At 38.8% G+C, this 18,101-nt stretch overlaps 1 protein-coding gene across 5 annotated transcripts in view; it reads right to left on the bottom strand.

The window, feature by feature from the left end:
• Mei4 (meiotic double-stranded break formation protein 4) overlaps window positions 1-18,101 on the bottom strand; it is a 607,360-nt gene that overhangs the window by 473,067 nt on the left and 116,192 nt on the right. For 2 of the 5 annotated variants that reach the window (XM_052715252.1, XM_052715216.1), the window contains exon 4: window positions 15,855-16,121. The exons of 2 other annotated variants lie outside the window; for them this stretch is intronic. The gene's annotated coding sequence lies outside the window, so the exon portion shown is untranslated. The remainder of the gene's footprint in view (window positions 1-15,854; window positions 16,122-18,101) is intronic. One more of the 5 variants, XM_052715224.1, reaches the window with a different exon arrangement.

Raw genomic sequence — 18,101 nt, 5'->3', positions numbered from 1 at the left:
TTTTATTGGCATCAGGATGAGCCATCTCTCTTTATATGGCCTGCTGATTTGCTTATTTGATGAAGGCAGACCATTGCTTTCTACTGTGATACTACTATAATTGTGACTTTAGGCCATGTTGTTTTTGGACTTATTTATCCTCCTAAAATTTGTATTTCAAAGACTCGATGTGAATGTAGATAAATTATATAGTATTATGGCTTTTATCAAAACGATTGGCCATGTCCTATGTTAGGGGAAGTATTTTTTCTCAATTTGGAACAATTCCACATTCTGAAGGCCATTTTTTCCCATTCTATTGGCCCTGAATGTCTTCAACAAATGTTGCAATGAGATGAGCTAACATTTGTTTAGAATATTCATCCGTTAGTAAGTATCACTTTCTTTCCTTTCAGCAATTTGTTCCAAACTACAGCATAAAATGTCGTGTTATTGATGTGGCATTATCAAGTTCCATCATGATTGACCTGATGTCACACTGTTTTGTAACAAAACTGGTTGCTGTCAATCAAAGGCACTTACAGAAACCTGTTATAAACACAGAGAACAATTTGTGCCGGCAAAGAACCATCTGGTGCACTCTCTGCTCTGAGTGATGAGACTTGTGGTTATTTAAAAATCATTAAAGTATAAATGTAAACTTTTGGTGTGTTAAAATCTTTGCTTAATCTTGGAAATTTTCAATATTGTGATACTTTTCTGAGAGTGGTAAGAGTCCTTAGGACTTTTTGCAAAACTTTTAATTAATTTTTATGGCCCATGTTAGTTAAAAAGTCTACCCTTTGGTTCTTCTTTGTAAAGGAGAAAGCATTTGGAAGTGCGATTTTCCACTTGCATTTCCAAGGCAAGTGGAAAAGAAATGAGGTGCTACAGGAGATACAAAGAGAGGTTGAAAAACAGAGTAGAAGAGAGAAAGAGTGAGCTATCTGTGCTGGTTAGTTTTTGTCCACTTGACACAAACTAGAGTCTCCTGGGAAGAGGGAATCTCAATTGAGATATTGTCTCCATCAGATTTGCCTGTGGGGCATTTTTAATTTTTTTTTATTGGTATAGGAGGGCCTAATCTACTGTGGGCTGTGCCATCCCTAGGCAGGTATGCCTGGACTGTATTGAAAAGTAGCTGAGTCAAACAAAGGAAGCAAACCAGTGAGTAGCATTCCTTAGTGTTCTTTGATTCAGTTTCTGTCTCTAGGTTCCTGCCTTGAACTCTTGTCCTGTCTTCCCCCAGTGGTGAAATAAACCCCATTCTACCCCAGGTTGGTTTAGGTCACTGTTTTATCATAGCTATAGAGAAGCTAACTAGGACAATATGCTTTGGCTTGTCTACTGAAAAGGAAGAAAAATGAGGAAGGTAATACTGCTTCCTTTGATGATTTTACATGCTGAGGTTTCTCAGAGGCCTAGCAATATTCTAGACTCTGAAATGGTACCTTGGTACCCAAGCCTTACCTGTGCAGTTTCTTTCCTCCTACTTCTGTTTCTGCCACTTTGCTTAGAAGTTATTATCACGTTTGTTTGTATTCTTTGAAAATCAATTTCCCAAGATTTTGAAGAAAATCAAAGAGAGTAGATAGCAAGGTTTAGAATGAGTACATGCAAAGAAGAATGGCCTTGCAGAATCACCCTGCAGAAGGCAGGAAGCAGTTTATGATGTAAGGATGACATGGCCTATGGACAATCTCTATTTGAAAAACACCGTGGAAAGCTTTCTTTCTATCTTTGTGTACTTTATACTCCTTTCTGGTGTTAGTTCAAACCCTTCTGCTTCTGAGGATGTAGAGCTCCTACTTTTTGGTCTTTTCACCTAACTGTTCTTTACATAACCCTAAAACTGATATCTCTAGTCTCAGCCTTATGTTCCTTTCATGCTTGAGAGTGCAACTGCTCTCTCTCTCTCTCTCTCTCTCTCTCTCTCTCTCTCTCTCTCTCATCACTGTAGCTTAAGTTTTCCTGGTCCTGCTTGGCTCCCATGGCCCTGCAGCTGCTTGGACCCAAGTAAACACACAGAGGCTAATATTAATTAAAACTGCTCAGCCATTAGCTCAGGCTAACTACTGACTAGCTCTCACACTTAAATTAACCCATAATTCTTATTTATTTTTAGCCATGTGGCTTGGTACCTTTTCTCAGTTCTGCCTTCACATCTTGTTTCCTCTGCATCTGCCTGGCGACTCCTCACTCTTCCCAGAATTCTCTTTTTTGCTTGTCCCACCTCTACTTCCTGCCTGGCTACTGGCCAATCAGCACGTTATTTATTAACCAATCAGAGCAACATATTCAGAGCATACAGAGAAATATCCACAGCACATTGTACTGATTCTGAAATCAAAACCTGACTTCAATAATTACTCTTGTTCAGATGTCAAAAAGGCTCTCTCAAGCCTTCATTGTAGTTTCTTACACAAGAATCAATGGTCATGATTTTTCCTTTCCCAGTTTTCATTATATGAGATACATTCTGAAGAGAAGGCAAAACGTTGATAGGTATATCAAAGCTACTACACATAAAAGCAACTCTAATGGCCTGCTCATTGTTAGTTTAGAATCTTATCCTTCCTCTTTTAGATTATTATTTCCCTGGATAGATAGAATTTGAAGACATAAAAATCTCTTCCAAATCTAACATGAGGTTCTAAACCTTAAAGTGAAGAAATATCAAGGCACTTTAGGTTCTATGGCCATTGGCAGAGTTGTTTCCTACAATGAATGTTTTAAAACTTTTTTAAATTAAAATTTTATTAATGTTTTTATTAAAAAATATTTTTTTCATACAGTATATTTTAATTGTGGTTTTCCCTCCCTCATCTCCTTCCAGATCCTTCCCTCCTCCCCATCATTCAAATCCAAGACCTTCTCTCTCTCTCTCTCCCTAGAAAGAAAACAGGCCAATAAAAAAACAAAACAAAACAAAGCAAGCCAGAATAGAACAAAACAGACAAACAAACAGAGAAGAAAAAGCAAAAATACAAAGAAAGAAAGAAAAAGCATGAGACACACAGACAGACACACAGACACACACACACACACACACACACACACAGAAAATCCCTAAAAACATAAGATTGGAAACCATAATAGATAAGCAAAATACAACTAAAGTTAAAAAATTACTAAAAAAATCATTATGAAAAAAAACCATCAATAGTACCACTGAATTAGTTTTTTATTGACCATTTACTACTGCATGTGGGGCCTCCTTTAAATGTGGTTATAGACCTAGTAATGTTACCTTGAAGAAAACTATTTTTTCCTTTGCAAATGATTGTCAAATGGAGATAGCTTCTATTTTAGGGATGGGAGCTTGTGTCCAGTTCCCCTCTCAGCTCTGGGACTCCCTGTGGCTTAGGCCTGTGCAGGCCCTGTGCATGCTGCTATAGTCACTGTGAGTTTGTATGTGCTTCAGACCTATTGTGATCTGGAAGGCACTGTTTTCTTGCTGTCTTCCATCTCCACTGGCTCTTACAATCTTTCTGCTTCCTCTTTTTCATAGACCTTGACAACATCATTATTGTGTATTAAAGAAATGAGACTCTCAAAGTTAATTTTCCAGCATTAATTACCTACCCAGGTCTTAACAAACACTTTACAATGGCTTGCTCAATTTTTGATCATGGCAGGACTGATTTGAAATTTTTATTATATTTTGGGGTTGAAGAGATGCCTCAGCAGTTAAGAACACTTGTTGCTCTACAAAGAATCTGGGTTCCATTCCATGCATTGGCATGGCAGATTACAACTGTCTGTTAACTCCAGTTCCAGATGACTCAATGCCATTTTCTAGCTTCTGCAGGCACTGCATGCATGTGGTGCATATACATGTAAGCAGGCCCAATACCCATACACATAAAACAAAAATAAAATAAATACATAATTATAAAATTTGTAGCATATCCTATTTTGCATGATATAGAACAAATAATAGAGTAGCTTGCCATGTCCCTTTAATTGTATACAGACACAGCACAAGGTTAAATCTGGAACTCATAGATGTGAATAGCAAGAAGAATAGAATTATACTAATATGAGTCTCATGTATGTGCATACGTGATTACAACACAGAGACTTCTGAGTCTTCTCAAAGATGTTCTTAGTGTCTCTTAGTATCAACTCTCTTGACAGAAATGAAGTATTCTCAACTATGATCTAAGAGTTCATGTAGGAGAAAATGTGGGCTAGAGAAAGAGAAAGCCAAGACAGCTGACAAGATTTGTACATAAATTTAACAGTTCTTCTGTTCATCATCTCCAGGTTCCTCTTCTATAACCCCAGCTATGCTAGCCTTAGGAGATTGCTGCTTGGTATTATAATTTTAAAATTAATTTCTATATTAACTGCTTGGCTTTATTTGTATTTATTTGTATTTATTTGTATTTATATAAATTGTCACAGTTTAATCTTTTCATCAGTATGTGATTAAGGTCATTTTCAACTAATTCATGTGATACATTTATGTACTTGCTGTGTGAGTCACCTTTGCATGTTGATATACTTTAAGCTAGGTTTTATAACTGTCTTTTTTTTTATTCTCCAAGACTTTTCTTTTAAATCATTCCAGATATTTTCTTACTAAAATTCTGTATTTTACTTCTTCATAAAGTCATCATTATTACATACTCTTTTTAATATGTTAACTGTCCTATTTCTGTTTTAAGCTTCTTCTCTTAAAACATCCCAACACAATACAGTTTTTTGGTTTGTTTGTAGGTTTATTGTTTGTTTGTTTTCTGAGACAGGGTTTCACCTATGTAACAGTGTTGGCTGTCCTGGAATTTGCTCTGTAGACCAGGCTGGCCGTGAAGTCACAGAGATCCACCTGCCTCTGCCTCCTGAGTGCTGAGATTAAAGGAAAGGACTACCACTGCTTGACTTAGTCCTTACACTTTTAAACAATAGGCTGTGACTCCATATGATGTCCTGAAACTGAATGTGTGGGTTGTGAAAAGTTTCATAACAGTAAAAAGGTTTTGAACACTGGTACTTTTCTTTTAGTCTATTAGAAACACTTCGCTAGACTGATGACTGACTATGACATTATTTCCCTGGGTTGCAGTAGCAAGACCTAGTTTCCTTTCTTTCTTTTCTTTTCTTTTCTCTCTTATTTTATTCTTCTCTTATACATTATGCCTCAACTACAGCTTCTTCTCCCAGCACCCCGCCCCCAATTCCCAGATCCATTGTTCCTCCGTATCTCTTCAAAAAAGAACACAACAGTGATATCAACTGAACTTGGCATAAAAAGATGCAACAGGACTAGGCATATACCCTCATATCAAGTCAGGTCAAGGCAACACAGTAGAAGAAAAAGGTCCCAAGAGCAGGCAAAAGAGTCAGAGACACCCCCCATTTCCACTGTTGGGAGTTCGATAAGAACTCAAAGCTACAGAACCTTAACATGTATGCAGACAGCCTGGTGTAAACCTATGCAGGCTCCATGGTTAATGCTTCAGTATCTGTGAGTACCTATGAGTCCTTCTTGATCTCTTTCTCCTCTTCCTCCTCCTCCTCCTCCTTATCATCATCATTCTTCCTCTCTCCTCCTTTTCTGGGCTATCACAAGGTCCCCAACATTCTTACTTCTATCAGACGATCTGTTTTGCCTTAGGCCTAGTTTGTGTGGTATGAGATGAAACAAGAATATCGTGACTCCAAATCTTCAGGCTATCAAGCTTTCTTGGGCATACCAAAGGTTAAAGTACCATTAACTGTAAGCATTAGCATGTGTTTGTCAGAAATTCTTACCTGGGTACCATGTGCATGGCAAAGCTAGATTTATTTGATGGCTATTCTTAGAGTTTTGGTTGTGAGCCTTAGTCTTTAAAGGATGAATTATCTCTTCAGCTCAAAAGAATATATTTTTGAAGCTAAATCATGATAGCTGAGAATTGCTCTCCAATCTTAGTTCTATTGAAATGAGCAGCCTGTTCAGAAACATTTAATGAGTTGAGTATTTGGTCAAAGACATAACAATGATGACAAAGAATCTATTTTTGATATTTTATTTTGTTAGCTATACATGTTATAAAGGAAATTTGGTTTCAGTGGTTCCCTAGGAAAATCTACTTTTGGACTACTTTTATTAGACATTGACTTCCAAAAACATAGCACAAAAATCAGAGAGGAATGAACAAATTCCATAAACAATTATTGGGATACACATGGCATCTCTGGGTGTGTCCTAGAATTAATCTGAGGGGAAATATTCTCATATTCATATTTCAAGTGGGAAGAAATGGTTTCTAAAGGTAACATGATAGCCTAGTACACATTAATATTAACAACTCAGGCTGTTCTCTGAATGAGTTTTATTTAGTGTTGATCAAATTCAATCAAAGAGAAATTGGCATATATGCCTTTCTTGTATTAGCTCAAATAAGCAAATGTCACAAATTCTTCTGGAATCAAGTGGTTTTATTTGGTTCTTGGTAAACTTTGCAGGTGGAAAGAGAATGGTTGGGAGAGAGAGAAAAAAATGAGAACAATGAGCTTTGCATTTTAAGGTGTCCTTAATTTTGAGCTAATCAATAATTCTAATAAGAGATACCAGTATAAATTATGTCAGGTTGGAATCAGATATGGGGTGGGGAGGAAACAAAACAAGTTTTGATGGCAAAGGGGTTCTACTCTGCTAATCAAGGTATAGGTAAATAGTCAAGTAAATAAAAGGCAAGCCATTTCATATTAAGCAGTCATTATATATAGCAAATAAGGGGGATATAAATTATACTGTCCATGTTTAACAAGAATATTGCTGATTTGTTATATTATTTACATTAAAAGCAAAGCTAGCCAAAAGCCTTCTTAGCCTCAGGGAGTTTTCAGGCATTGAGGGGGCTGATAATAGATCTGATTCCACAGAAACTCTTGCTCTTGGGATTAAAAGCGCTCTTTTCACATACCTAATCATATTCCTGTAAAAGCCAGTAAATAAAGTGAGAACAAGGACTAAACCGTTGTCTGATCACCAACTTTACACATGTTTCTTGTCTTTTAAGTGCTACTATAAACAAACTAGACAGTGTATGTGATTGAGAACTTCATTAGTTTCTGATTTATCTCTTTTAACTTGATATGAATCAGGATAGTTGGCTAGGCATATATAACATACATATACATATATATATATATATATACATGCTTCACATTTGACTTACTTCAGCACCTTAAATTACAGGAAAAATATTACAAGCATTGATAAGTACAATGGAAGACAAAATGTAAGCAGACATTTTTGACAAAAAATAAGATTAGCTGGGGAAATGAAAAATGAAAATCTTGTTCCATCCATTTGCCTGCAAATTTCATGATGTCATTGTTTTTCTCTGCTGAGTAGTACTCCATTGTGTATATGTACTACATTTTCTTAATCCATTCTTCAGTTGTGGGGCATCTAGGTTGTTTCCAGGTTCTGGCTGTTATGAATAATGCTGCTATGAACATAGTTGAGCATGTGTCCTTGTGGTAAGATTGAGTATTCCTTGGGTATATACCCAAGAGTGGTACAGCTGGGTCTTGAGGTAGCTTGATTCCAAATTTTCTGAGAAACTGCCATATTGATTTCCAAAGTGGCTGTACTAGTTTGCACTTCCACCAACAGTGGAGGAGTGTTCCCCTTGCTTCACATCCTCTCCAACATAAGCTATCTTCAGTGCTTTTGATCTTAGCCATTCTGACAGGTGTAAGATGGTATCTCAGAGTCGTTTTGATGTGCATCTCCCTGATAATTAAGGATGCTGAGCAATTCCTTAAATGTCTTTCAGCCATTTGAAATTCTTCTTTTGAGAATTCTCTGTTTAGCTCTATAGCCCATTTTTTTAAATTGGATTGTTTGTTTTGATGTCTAGTTTCTTGAGTTCTTTATATATTTTGGAGGGTCTTCAATTTGATTCCATTCGTCAACAGGTCGGTTTTTATGCCAATACCAAGCTGTTTTTTTTTTAAAACAGTATTTTTACTTTATAATTAACTTAACTTCACATATCAGCCACAAATTCTCCCATCCTCCCTCCTCCAACCCCCTAGCCTTCCCCCCCAGTGCACCCCCCACTCCCACCTCCTCCAAGGTAATGTCTCCTCTGGGGAGTCAGCCCAGCTTGGCAGACTCAGCCAAGGCAGGTCCAGTCCCCTCTTTCCTACACCAAGGCTGAGAAAAGTGTCCCAGCATAGGCCCCAGACTCCCAAAAGTCAACCCATGCACCAAGGACAGGTCCTGGCTCCACTGCCTGGGGGCCTCCCAAACAGTTCAAGCTAATCAATTGTCTCACTTATCCAGAGGGCCTGGTCCAGTCCAGACCCCAGGGGAATAGGAAGAAGCAGAGTGCTAGAGAGGTCTCCAGAAATCCACAAAGAAACCTCCACTGTAGACTACTGGCAATGGTCGAGAGAGTGCCTGAGCTGACCTGCTCTGGTGATGAGATGGCCGAACACCCTGGCTGTCATGATAGAACTCTCATCCAGTGTCTGATGGGAGTGAATGCAGAGATACATGGCTGAGCCCCAGGTGGAGCTCCTGGATTCCAATTGGGGAGAGAGAGGAGGGATTGTATGAGTGAGAGATGTTGAGACCATGGTTGGAGGAAGCACAGGGACAAATAGCTAAACTAGTGGAAGCACATGAACTGTGAACCAATGACAGAGGAACCCCCATGGAACTGGACCAAGCTGTTTTTATTACTATAGCTCTATAGTAGCGCTTGATGTCAGGGATGGTGATGCCTCCAGAGGTGGTTTTTGCTGTACAGGATTCTTTTAACTTTCCTGGGATTTTTTGTTTTCCCAAATGAAGTTGAGTATTTTTCTTTTCAGGTCTGTGTAGAATTGTGTTGGGATTTTGATGGAGATTGCATTGAATCTGTAGATTGCTTTTGGTAAGATTGCGATTTTTACTATGTTAATCCTTCCTATCCGTGAGCATTGGATCTTTCCATTTTCTGACATCTTCTTAAATTTCTTTCTTCAGAGACTTAAAGTTATCATCATACAATTCTTTCACTTGCCTAGTTAGAGTTACCCCAAGGTATTTTATATTATTTGTGGCTATTGTAATGGGTGATGTTTTCTGATTTCTTTCTCAGCCTGTTTGTCATTTGCATATAGGAGGACTACTGATTTTTTTGAGTTCATCTTGTATCCTGCCACATTACTGAAGATGTTTATCAGCTGTGGGAGTTCCCTGGTAGAATTTTTGGGGTCACTTACATATACTATAATATCATCTGCAAATAGTGAAAGTTTGACTTCTTCCTTTCCAATTTGTATCTCCTTGATCTCTGTTTGCTGTCTTAATGCTCTAACTAAAAATTATCATCCTGAGTAAGGTAACCCAGACTCAGAAGGACAATCATGGTATGTACCCACTCATAAGTGGATAATAGATATAAAGCAAAGGGCAATCAGGCAACAACCCACAACTCCAGAGAATCTAACTAACATGGAAGAACCAAAGAGGGATGCATGGACTGCCCTGGGAAGGGGAAATCGATGAGATCTCCATGAGTAAACTAGGAATGAGGGGTGGGCAATGGAGGGTAGGGGGTAGGGGATGAGAGCATAAGGGAATGGGATGGTTGAAGTGGAACAGGGAGGGAAGGGGAATGCAATGAAAGAGATACCATGATAGAGAGAGACATCATGGGGATAGAGAAAAACCTGGTGCTAGGGAAGTTACCAGGAATCCCCAAGGATTACCTCAGGCTGGGCTACTAGCCATAGTGGAGAGGTTGCCTGAACTGAACTGGCTTGCCCCAAACATCAGATCGGTGAATACCCCAACTGTCATCACAGAAGTTTTCTCCAATGACTGATGGGAGCAGAGGCAGAGATCCACAGCCAATCACTCGACAGAGCTCTAGGAGTCCAGTCAAAGAGAGAGAAGAGGGACTCTATGTACAAGTGCATCAGGATCATGATGGGGAAGCATGCAGGGATGACCAAACCAAACTGGAGGGAACTCATGAAAGTTGGATCAATGGCTGTGGAGCCTACATGGGACTGGACTAGGCCCTTTGCATGGTGAGACAGTTGTGTAGCTTGACCTGCTTGGGAGGCTCCCTAGTGGTAAGATCAGATTCCATCTCTGGTGCATGAGCAGGCTTTGTGGAGCCCACTACCAATGATGGGACACCTTGTGTAGCCTTGAGGCAGGGGGAAGGGCTTGGATTTGCCTCTATTGAATGTTCCTCCACATGGGATGCCTTGCCTTCTTGTGGGGGAGAGTGGGAATGCATTGGGAGGGGAGGCTGGGGGGGCAGGAGGAGGGAAGAGGGGGATCTTTGATTGGTGTGCAAAATGAATGAAAAAATTTTCTTAATAAAAAAGAAAAGAAAAATGAAAATCTTCAAAGGATAGATGATTCTGGCAATCATGTACCTTTGAGTTTATTCCAAACTCAGATAATAAAATTGGGCAGTGGAAGGAAGTCAAGAACAAATACCAAGAAACTAAAAGTTCAATTAGACTTCAATTCTTTCATGTTGTATCCTCCTCTGTCTCTCTCTCTCTCTCTGTGTTTCTCTTTCTGCCTCTATCTATCTATCTATCTATCTATCTATCTATCTATCTATCTATCTATCTGTCTGTCTCCACCTCTTTCTCTTGCCAAGTAGCAGACAGCAGAAATGTCCTCTACATTGAGCCTGAGAAGATAGAAGGAACTGAAATTGCTAGCAATAGTTAAGGCAGTCTCCAACCTCCAGGAGGCAACTACAACCCAACAGACAAAAATAAGGTGATTATACCACTTTTTTTTTCACATATCCCATCACTTCTATTTTCAAAGTAAAAGAACCTTGCCATGACTCCTTTTGCTTAGAGATTTCCCTAACTAGGACAATAGGGAATAAAGAAAGAACACACACACAAACACATGTACAGAATAGTTGGGGTCAGGTGGGCCATAAATGCTGATGGAGATGTAGGAGCCCTGAAACTTAGCCAATGTATTATATACACCGAATAAAAGAAGTGGATTTACTGTATACAACTGAACAAGTATGCGTGTTTAGTTAATGTTAGTCTCTATAGGGAGCAGTCATAGGGTGTAAATATCCAGGAAAAGGAAGCTGTAGTTGATACTTTCTGTGCATGCTGACAACATCCATGCAAGGACTGTGAGAAAGCTAGGCCATTTCCATGACTCTGAGGCATTGGGGGTTTTGACATGGCTGTGCTCATGTCAACAATAAATGTTGATTCAGGATTCCTCTGCTCCATGCAGGATCTAGTGTTCAAAGTTTTTAATGGCAGATAGCAAATAGTGAATATGAATTACCAAGAAAAAAAGAAAATCAATAACAATGAAGCATTGAAAAAAACAACACAGAAAAGGCAGGCATGAAATTTAGCAAAGGAACTGCAACTGGGAAGATAGAGTGAGGCAAAACAAGAGAAAGTTCTAAGATCAGCAAGATTATTATACTTACAAAGATTGCATCCAGTTCATGGCAGAGAAGAAAACAGGTGGCCAAAACTGATCTTCAACATACAAAAATTTAAGACATGAATGATACAAGGGATGGACTTAGATAAATAGAGATTGTATCAGCCAGAAGAGCAAGTGGAAGAATTGTCCCAGTTCACAAATGAACTTCATTATAAATGGACAATTAATATAATAAAGTGTTTCTAAAATAATCAAGAGGCATCTCACACAAATAAGTACTATAAGGTGTGTGTGTGTGTGTGTGTGTGTGTGTGTGTGTGTGTGTGTGTGTGTGTGTGTTTGGGTTATCGGAAGCAATTACAAACAAAACATAACATCTGAGGGCTAAAATAATCCTAAAACCATTTATGAATAAGATGGATTTTAGGAGAATCTTAAGACAGTTTTAGTGTTAAAAGGAATGTCACAGTTAAAATGTCAAGGTTGAGAACCTAGAGAGAGGTAAATAAGACAGCATATAGTTGGGTATGAGACAGACAAGCTGACTAGACAAGAAGGACAGGGCTCTGGGAAAAACAGTAAAGCCAGTCTCCTCTGGCTCTGGTTGGTTCCCATGTCCTCACCCCATCCCTGGCCACTTGAGGAACACATGTAAGGCTTCATTGCCCTTTCACACACTCATGCACCTAAATACAACAAACTAAATTGTGGGTAAGGGCAGCTTTTTCCAACCCACCATCTACTTTAGGAAGGAGAGAACCCTTTACATGGAGCTAACTGTGAGTTTGCCTAGAGAACCTGTAGGTACAGCTGACCTATGACAACAGCCAGCTTCCACAGACAGTAAGGGCAAGAAACAATGGTAAGCTAAGAACTAACTCCATAAATAAAAGAACAAAGGCAGCACGGTTTCATTAATGGCTAGTAGACCTAGCCAAGGCCAACAGCTGGCAAGCCAAAATAAGGTCAAGGAAGAACCAACAGATGAGAGCATGAAGCATTACCATTCCCATAACTAGATAAGCCCCATGCGATTGTGATTGGGTCCAGGGAACATTCCCAGAACATGTGAGCCCTTATTGATTGATTCAGCCTGCCACATGCCTAAGAAAGCTCACCAATCTCAATTGAAACTACTTGTCTTTGTCAAAACAATGAAAAGTCAACTGATGTGTAATTAATTATTGATTAAAATGGCACCAAGTCATCACTGCGTGTGTTTTACATTTCAGGGTACTATTGGTACTGAGATGACAAAACTGAGAAAGAAAAAATTTATAAGTTGTTTGTTGTATAAACTACTAAAAGTAAAATAACCTTAAAACCGAGAGAGTCTGTGAGGTCAAGAAAGAAGATGAGAATGAATGGGAAGTGGAGAATATTCAATAAACCAGAAGAATTCAGAAAAAATATTTGGTAGAAAAACTGAATCAATGCATTAGTCTATTAAATGTCACAAACTTCAAATTACTAAACTAAAATATGCAGTTATATATTATATGCATTATCAATTCGGAAATTTTAGAAGGAAAAATAGAAGAGACTTATTTTTAAAAACACTTAAAAATAATAATAAATATTAAACTGAGCTTGGTGGTGCATTGCTATGATCCTGGCACTTGGGAGGCAGAGGTAGCTGGGTCATGAGTTGGAAGCCAAGCTGGGCTGCCTAGTGAGACACTTTCTCAAAAACAAACAAAATAAAAACCCAAAGGCTGGGAACGTACATAATGTGTAAGACAAAACCTGTTTCAATGAAAAGACATGAACAGGAAAGGGGAAATTTTATTTTAATAAATTCAAATGTATAATGAAGATATAGCAACCACGAACTTTGAGACAATAATCATATAACTTGAACTACATGGATAAGAGATCTTTTGTATAGAAAGAATTTCACAATTCCTAAACATGCTTGTGGTGCAGCTCTAAGAATTTAGTCACACATGAAACCATAGATCAGTCTATTCAATCAGTTTCCTCTGATAATAATTCTCTAATCAGGATGCAATGTACTCTGTCTACATAATCCATGGGGCAAAAGAAGCCAGAGAAAAATTAATATACAATACCTTAAGTGGAAATGGATTATAAAATCAAAACTTGTAATATAAAGGTAAATCATTTAATCAAAGGAAATTTGTGCCTTTGGATCAAGATGAATCATCTGTAAATTAATCATTGATAAGATACCTCAAAGAAGGAAATTAGCAGGTGATTAAATTTTAAAAATGTAAAGATTTAAGAATAAAAGTCAACCTAACTGAAAAAGATAACTATCAAAATGCTCATAAAAATGATAGATGTCACATGTTTTCAAGATCAAAATACAAAGAGGCCAGGCATGGTGGCACTGATTATAGGATCACACCTGCAATCTTAGGAGTTGGGAGGCAGAGGCAGAAGGATCATGTGTTCTAGGCCAACCTCTTCCACATGGTGAATTCAAGGCCAGTAGAGGCTGCATAGTAAGATGTTGCTTCAAAACAACAAAATAGGAATAATAACATAGAGATTATAGATATCCAAAAAATAAACAAGAACACTGAAATTTGTATGCCAACAAATTTGAAAATTCAAATAGGGAAAAGTAGAAAACACATGTTTTTCCTAAACCTAGTGTAATAAAAAATGGCACAGTGACACGTGCTTGCAAAGGCAGCTACTGAAGAAACTGAAAGAAGAACACTTGACTCTAGGAGTTTGGGCCTAAACTGAACAGCATAGTGAAATCCAATGTCAAGAGAGAACACGCCAAAGGGATAAAAGCCCGGAGGGTAGTGAACTCTGAGGAGTAGGGTTTCAATAACTGAGAAGGTGTATGAACACTTGAGACATCAGTGCTAGGTGGCTCCTGTTCTGAATGATGGTTTCATGAATGGCTTCACTTAGAAAACATTCATAAACCCGAACATCTGAGATAGTGCACTCAACTATAACACGCTTTTAAAGAGCTACTTAGTATTTTCCTGTTAATATAAAGCAGCCAAGTTAAAGATATTGTCGGGGGATTGAATTCCCAATAGTGACAAAACAGTACAATATACATGAAGAAAGCTAGTGTTCCCTGTAAACAACATGGAAGGACAATAAAAGTATATTGAATTATGGAAAAATCAAACATTAATAAATGTACATGTTAACAGTTTTGACTAAGGATGGAATTATTAGTATGTGGGCACAATTTTGAATGAACTGTCTGTATTCTTTTTGCTACCAGGTTGGAAATCATGGCAAGGCAAGAACCATACTTGTAGTTTTGAGGGGTTTATGGGCTCTGAGCTCTGACTGACAGGCTTAGAGGCTCATCTTCAGGCCCTGAGAAATAGAGACTAAAGATTGTAGTCCTCAGAACCAGACTTATCAGGGCAGGTGCGCAGGATTCTGGCAGCCCGGTACTTGGCAGTTGGAGAAATATTGGGCTGTAAGCAGCAGCTAGTGACAGAAGTTGGCAGCTGTCTGTGTGGGGGTTCCAGCTCTAGAGCCCTAGGTGTCACTGGCCCAGGTCTTAAAAAGCAGCAGATGTTATACTTCTCATACTGCAGTATCAGGACCCTTGCCCTTAGAGGTTTTGCAGAAACTCTTCCGGGGACTGGGGATGCAGTCTGTTGCCCACAGCCTTCTGCTTTCTGCAGTCTTGCCTCCCTGACTTCCACTGTCCTTTACTGTGTCAGCTGTCCTTGCTCCCCATTGCTTCTGTCCCTGACCACTGTCTAGAAAGCCTCAGCTACCCCTTTGCTACTATGATCTCTGCTGCCACTGTACTGTCAATTCTCTTCATGGTGACAGCCCTGCCTCCTCTACTTAGGAGTGGAACAAGGACAACAGACATTCTAAAGTGAGTCGGGGAAAGCCCACAAAACATCAACTCTACACACACACACACACACACACACACACACACACACACACACACACACACACAAAACAAACCCAAAACAAACAAACAAAAAACTGGAGGCAGCTAAGGAATGCTGAGAGCCGGAAAAATGGTCTTCCCCACAGATGAGTACACCAATTGGTTACCCAGTATCAAATGATCAGCCTAAAAACACACATCCAAGTAACATACAACTGAGCAGGTTGTATATATGTATATACATATGTGTATGTAAAAACAATGATCAAAGATGCTATGAATTTGAAAAAGGCAAGGAGGGCTATATGGGAGGGCTGAGAGGGAGGAAAGGGAAGGGGAAATTATGTAATTATATTATAATCTAAAAAATTAAAAGAAAAAATTTAAAGGATAAATATGAACTTTGTTTTCACAACCAAGTAAGAAACGTTCATCAAAGGGGTAGCACATCTACCAGATGACTTGACAGTTTGAGTATGTATAGATTACACACACACACACACACACACACACACACACACACACACACACACACACATTCAGGAGTGGTGTGTGGCATGCATGTTTTATGCAAACAAAGGATTGTATTTATCAGTTACGGTACTGCTTCCAGCTTACCTGTTAATGGTTTCTTTCTGGGTTACTCAGGAGGCTCTCCTCTACCCTCTTTTGTCTGAGAATAGCTGCAGAATCTATTAGTCTTGCCTGGGATACAGCAAGCCTTCCACAGCCAGTGCAGTCTTTCTGGAGTGACTGTAAGGAGGGCAAGGGCCCTTGGAGCATCAGTTGTAGCCTTTGTTCCAGTGGTCTTTGAAGCTAGAGTTTCCTCGGAGTGATTAGGATGTGCCTTTAGCAGCTGAAAGAATGGGTGCTTGAAGGACAGTCCTGTGTTCCAAGTAGTTAAGTGCAAGGGAAGGTAACTATGTATTGTCACACAAAGATCTGAATTGCCATTTGTTAGGATTTTGTTCTTTCACATGAAAACAATCATTATAGCACAAATGACTTCCAATAAGGGCTTTAGAAAGCTCAACACAAAGCTAGCGTTCCCAACTGAGTGTCACAGTGCTTAATAGCATGTAATAATGCTAGCAGCGCCCAGTCCTTGCTCCAGAACACAAAAGAAAGTTGGATATACCTGACCCACCTTAATATGTTAAACCAAATCCCTAACTTTGTATTTTCTTGGAACTGTCACATTGTTGAGTTCATGTATAAAAGAATATTCTTGTGAATAGCATGGATGCTTTTATAAAACGTAAGCAATGAATACTAACTAGAATTTGTATTCACTAAAACATATACTATATTTGAATGGTATCAGTAATCAAATCGATGAACAGAAATACTTTCTTAAAAGAAAAAAGGGCATGAGGAAGTTTTCATTGGATCTCTATATTATGTGTTTAACATATGATGTTAAGACTCTTACTGATTTGTGAACTTAGGCTAATGCTATTCTTATGGCATAACAAGGAAATTCAAGGTACATATTGTCATAAAGCAGTTGTCCTGGATCCTATGGGGGGGGGGGGGGGTTACTTGTGTCTAGTTCAAGACCAGGCTGTGGAACATATTGAGGGCTTTAGCTCCTAAAATAATTATAAAATGAGTTCAAAATTAATGACTACATGTAGAGATGAAATATTAGAGAATATTAGAAAAATATGTAAAATGAAAGATATGGATAAAAAAATTTACAAGAATTCTAAGACTTGTTCTGTTATATCTCATCCCTACCCATGTGTGCACATGAATGCACTTAATCTTAGCTCTCTCCATTTATGAGTTTTGTTCAGTCCATTAAGCATTATTTTAAAACGTTTCCCTTGCTTCCTTTCCTACTCAGTGCATTTCCCATCTCCTGCTCATCAGATAAACCCCTATTTATAACTTATCTTCTTTGGATACTTTCCCTAATATCAAAAAGTGAGGAAAGCACTTTTAGCACTTAGTTTCAAAAGATGTGTGTTTAATGGTTTCCTTGAACTTGTTTCATGTTAACTTTAAAGAAAAAAAGTGTCTTCTACTTCTTCAAATATTTCTTATAAATATCTCACTTACTGTTGTGAGGATACAGCACCCCCTTGGCAGTTCTTGGTACATTGATAAAATAGTTTAAATAAACATACTCAGAAGGGAACTTGAAGACAATTTATTAGGGTTAGAGGGACCAAACGGCCAGCAAAATGGAAATCTAACCAACTGTTTGCAGAAGGGAAAAAGGAGAGTCGCAGCATCAGTAGAGAGCTTGTGAACAAATGCAAGCATCTTTCAGGACAAGGTGGAAGCATGAGGAATGGTAAAGAGACATGTGTATGACGTGGGCACTGGAGGGGGTGTGAAAGAGACATGTGCATGAAGTGGGCACTGGGGGGTGGGGTGGGAAAGAGACATGTGTATGAAGTGGGCACTGGGGGATGGGAAAAAGATGTGTGCATGAAGTGGGCACTGGGGGGGATGGGAAAGAGACATGTGCATGGAGTGGGCACTGGGGTGGGGATGAGAAAGAGACATGTGCCCAGGCTTTACATTATTTATATTGAAGAGGGAACAAAATCCCTCTCCTCCTGCATTAGGATGTATGGCTTGTGCATAAAAGTATCACTTCACTGTTCTAGGTTAAGCACAAATATTTAACCTTAGCATCATTTAGCATGACTTTGCTGTCAGCTCTCTGTGTCCTAGAACTCATAGTGTACTTAAGGTTGGAATGAGTGACAGGTAACCGTGTGTTTCTGATAGTTTCCCCTTTGGCTTTGCCAGTTCTGGATCAGAAAGGAAGACCTAACATTATTTACTGTAATCAGTTCACCCTTTAGCTCTGAAACAGATTAAGGTTCCTGGCAATGGTTTATCGTTGAT

Source organism: Peromyscus californicus, unplaced genomic scaffold, assembly GCF_007827085.1.
Source record: "Peromyscus californicus insignis strain IS unplaced genomic scaffold, ASM782708v3 Scaffold_11__1_contigs__length_118956290, whole genome shotgun sequence".
NCBI classification, from domain to species: domain Eukaryota; kingdom Metazoa; phylum Chordata; class Mammalia; order Rodentia; family Cricetidae; genus Peromyscus; species Peromyscus californicus.
This window is presented reverse-complemented; position numbering and strand designations above follow the sequence as displayed.